This window comes from Chenopodium album, chromosome 11, assembly GCF_948465745.1.
Source record: "Chenopodium album chromosome 11, dcCheAlbu1.1, whole genome shotgun sequence".
NCBI lineage: Eukaryota > Viridiplantae > Streptophyta > Magnoliopsida > Caryophyllales > Amaranthaceae > Chenopodium > Chenopodium album.
The window spans coordinates 37,995,762-38,000,930 of NC_137844.1; positions in this window are offsets into that span (position 1 = coordinate 37,995,762).

Consider the following 5,169-nt stretch of genomic DNA (forward strand, 5'->3'; position numbering starts at 1 on the left):
TTGGTGCACAATAAGAATATCATCCACCCGTACATAAGCTACCCCCTCAATTGAATCGGGTTTTTGGTCAAAGATAGTTTTCGGTCAGAGCTAAAAAAAAAAAAAAAAGATTAGATTTTAATCCAGATTGGATTGAAAACCCAGAATTGCACTTTTCCTAGGACTGGGGATTGATCTTGAATGGATTGATCTAGTCCGGTTTGGTTCCATATATGCACACCCCTAGTTGCTGCAACTTCAAGTGCAATTGTCTCACTCTTCTTCCATCCTTCAATGCCTTAAATCCATCTATTTTGTACACCTTATATGGAATCTATAGTTGTAAGGTCCTGTTCTTAGGGCAGGGCAGAGCAGGGTACGACAGAGCAGGGCAAAGCAGTGCAGATTTCAGCAGAGCAAGTAAGGCATGTCTTCCACACACTGCAGAGCAGGGTAGAGCAGATTTCAGCAGAACACAACATATTTCAGCAGGACACAGCAGAGCAGCTCAAAAGAACAGGGCCTAAGCCAGTTTATCACTCTTATTAAGAACTTAGAAAATGCACCATTGGCACCACGAAGTACAATATGTAGTATCCATGGCAATGCAGGTGTTTTGGGTAAAATTACCCCGCCACGTGGCGCAATGAAAGCAGGACACGTGTCCACCCAGTATTGGTCCAAATTGGGCCACTAACAAGATGACATGCGAAATCCACTGTCAGGAAAAGGAATGGCGGCCTTCAAAGGCCCAATTCCCCAAAAAGCCGCCAAAACGGGGACAGCCCACCAAATCTAAGTCACATGACCTACGTAAGGGCACAATTCCCAATGACCCTATAAATAGGGAGATATTCCCCCATTTTGGGGACACATTCAATCATTTATTACACCTACCCTACATTCTGTCACATAAGAGAAATCTCCTGATCTCGGAATCCGAGAAGATCTCACTTTTACCTTTTCCGCACTTTTTACTTTCTCCAGCACGTTCTAACTTGATCGTCGGAGGCGGAGCTCCAAATCCCCGGAGTCTCCGTTGTTTTGCAGGTACAGGCGCGGTCGGATCAATCCTTGAGCTGTAACTCTCCCGAGGGAACACCCAAAACATTTGGCGCCGTCTATGGGGAGAGTACCTCAAAGATGGTTCAAGAGTTTGTACCGCCTCCTGACCCTAAGGCTAATCAGCTGGAGGTCTTTACAGACCATGAGGATGATGGTCCTCAGGTCGAAACATACATTGCCAAGGATGGCTCTCTCATCAGAAAGCGCATCCGTCCCAGAGGCACTCTGGAACGAGGTGAAAGCCAGACGGGTACAAGTAGGCCCCCTGGTCAGCCGGAAGGAGAAACCCAATCGGCAAGAGGTCAGGCTCCAGTCACCAGGGACGAGCTCATGAAATTCATGACGAGTTTCAAGGGTGAGATTAAGGACTTGATCAAAAAGAAAACGGCTGGCTCTAACAAGGGTCAGCCGACCAAGAACTCTCCTCGAAGTGCGAGGGAGAAGTCAGTGAGAGACAGGCAGCCAACTTCGCATCCAAAGGACAAGGCAGCCGCAACCCTTGACTGGTCCAAGATCATTCTGCCCCAGAAGGGTCCAAGAAAGCCCAGCCGGGAGCAACAACTGGTGGGTAACAAAAATTCTACCCTTAACGCTTGACAAATCATCGAGCGCAGGAGAAGTCAGCAGTTGTCTGATTCAGCCTCTATTTCGAGCTTTCCAGACAGTTTCAAAAACACATCTACAGGGAATATTCAATCCTTGCATGAGAGCCATACAGGTGGTAATATCGTCCATTATGGCCCTCAGATGATCGGGAATGCACCGTACGTACCCCCATAGTCTACGGTCCATATTCTCCTCACTTTATGCAGCCGACCCTCTTTGGGGGTCAGGCGGCATACAATGTCTAACCTTTGGACTGTCAGCTCCGTCTGCGCAAACTTGGTGAACAAACTTCTGCGTTCACCAAGGAGATAACCGAGGCTGTATAGCCGGCCAAGGTTAAGAATGTGTTGGTGGGTGCTTATGACGGTACCACCAACTCGGAGGACCACCTCATGGCCTACTCCAACCTCATGCACATGCAGGGGTTGGAGGATGCTCTGTGGTGCCGGTGCTTCCCGGCTACATTGAAGGGCATTGCCCAACAATGGTTGGACAACTTGCCAGCCGGATGCATTGACAGCTTCAGGAAGCTTGCTTTCCTGTTTGCCTCCAACTTCTCAATGAACATCCCCGTCAAGAAAACAAGTCTCGATTTGAACACCATCCGACAGGGAGATAAAGAGGGACTTCGCTCCTATGTCAGGCGGTTCAACCTGGTGAGAATTCAAATCCAGGGGCTGTCTGACGAGGTAGCTTATACAGACTTCTTCAAGGGTCTGAAGGATGGGTTGACCTTTAAGTTCGACCTTCTCCGAAAGAGGGTTTTCACCCTTCAAGAGGCGTTGATAGAGGCAGAGAGCTTTATTCAAGCTACCGACCTCTACTCGTCCAGCCATCAGTCGGACTCCAGGAAGTCCGACAAGAAAAAAAAGGGTCGGTCTGCTCAGCCGGATCAGAAAGCTGAAGAGAGCAAAAAGAGAAAAGTTTGGGTGGTTGAAGAACTTGACTAGCCATCCAAGAAGAAGAAGAAAGAATTCAAACCGTATGTCTCACGGTATGAATTCAATAGACTGTTACACCATCTTTACAGAGGTGAAGGACCGGCTGACCATTGAGAAGCCGAATCCTATGAAGAGTTCCGTTCAGTCGCGGAACAAGAATAAATTCTGTCACTTCCATCAGGAAGTGGGCCATGAAACCAACAACTGTTATAGTTTCAAGCGGACGTTGGACCGTCTGGCTGACAAGGGCTTGCTGAAATCCTATGTCTTAAAGTCCAAAGCGGCTTCCAAGACGAATCCGGGGCAGTCGTCAAAAACTGTCCAGCCTACTAGTATCTCGGATACCGACAAGGACCCGGTCTACACTATAGCAGGAAGATTCGCATGCGGTGGCCCGACCATTCGGGGCACCAAGGATCATCTGAAGAGGATGATCCATTCAGTGGATGATGGACAGGCGTCCTCTAGTGGAACATTTCCAGACGTCCTCATCACTGAGAAGGACCGAGACAAAGTGCGCCGACCGCATGACGACCTAGTCGTCATTGAATGCAAGGTCGCCAACCAGCTGGTTGGCCGAATCCTAATAGACACGGGTAGCTCCTCTGATCTCATCAGCTACAAGTGTTTGTCCAGGCTTAATTACAAGCTGGACAATCTGCGCGACGTCTCCCATCCATTAGTTGGCTTTGGTGGAGGGGTCGTGCACCCAGTCGAACAGATTGATATACCCATTCGGCTGGGGGAGAAAAGGAAAGGGCGACACATGGTCGTCTGTTTCCTGGTGGTTAAAGAACTGACCGCCTACAACATTATTCTTGGCCGACCCACTCTGAACGAGTGCAAGGCCGTCATCATGTAACTTTCCTGATTGGGTGGCGAATGTTGTGCTTGTAAATAAGCCGAATGGAACATGGCGCATGTGTGTTGATTACACAGATCTCAACAAGGCATGTCCAAAGGACACTTATCCGTTCCCAAAGATCGATAGTGTTGTCGACTCTATAGCCGGCCATGCCTTGATGAGTTTTATGGATGCTTATTTTGGCTTCCATCAGATACCCTTGTGGAAAAAAGATCAAGAGAAGACAGCCTTCGTCACTGATCAAGGGTTATTCTGCTATACTGTGATGCCGTTTGGTTTGAAGAATGCGCCTGCTACTTTCTAACGAATGCTTAATACAATCTTCATTAATCAAATCGGAAGGAACGTAGAGGCGTACATTAATGATATGATAGTCAAATCCAAACTCCAGACGGATCATCTTGCTGATCTCCGAGAAACCTTCGCCACACTTAGGCGGCATAAGGTTATGTTAAATCCCAATAAATGCGTCTTTAGTGTTGAGTCTGGGAAGTTTCTCGGATTCCTGATTGATCAAAGGGGGATAGAGGTTAACCCCGAGAAGATATAGGCGGTAATTGACATGAATTCACCCCACACTGTCAAGGAAGTTTAGAAGCTAACTGATTGCCTGGCGGCATTGGGAAGATTTCTCAGCCGGTCAGGTGACAAATGTCTTTACTTCTTCCAAGCAATCAGGAAGAAGACTAGATTTGAATGGGGGGATGATGCTGAGGCGACCTTTCAAAAATTAAAAGAACACTTGCACTCTTTGCTAAGGCTAGTTAGCCCTCTTCCCAAAGAGACGTTATTCATGTACTTAGCCGTCTCAGACCATGCCCTCAGTGCCGTTCTCCTTGCTGAAAGAGACGACATCCAGCTCCCGGTTTATTTCATTAGCCATGTTCTCAGAAATGCTGAGCTCCGATACCCCATGGTTGAAAAATTTGGCCTCGCCCTTTACATGGCAGTCAAGAAGTTGAAACCATAATTCTTGGCGCATCCGCTTGTGATATACACAGATCAACCTCTCAAGTGGCCTATGTCAACTTTGGAGTCATCCGGTAGGATGCTTAAATGGGCTATTGAAATTTTAAGTCTAGAAATCACTTACGAACCAAGAAAGGCAGTGAAGGGTCAGGCGTTCGCCGACTTCATTCAAAATGACAAGACCGATTCCACCGGACAATACTGATCTGGTTTGGAAAGTGTATGTGGACGGGAGCTCCACTATGAACGGCTGTGGTGCAGGAATTATTTATGAGTTCCCTAAGGGGGGACAAATTTGATTATGCACTGCGATTTAAGTTCCAAGCCTCAAACAATGAGGCGGAATATGAAACCCTGCTAGCCGGCATCCGTATGTGTAAGGCGGCAGGGGCAACCAAAATTGACGCCTACTCTGATTCGCAATTGGTCGTTAGCCAGTACCAAGGTGAGTATGAAGCCACCCATCCAGCTATGATCAAATATCTTCAGGCGGTCAAGGAAGAGACTAGAACACTCGAAGAATTCCATCTAAATCAGGTGCCCAAATTTGAGAACAGTCAGGCGGATGCGTTGTCCAAACTGGCATCCTCCGCCTGCTGTGATACGCCTTGGTCAGTCTTTTGGGAAGTTCTGGAAAAAAGAAGTATACATGAGGAGCCCATTGGAATTCTTGACCGAAGCTCCACCTGGATGGATGACATTTGGGCATATTTGACAGACGACACGCTTCCTGATTCACCACAG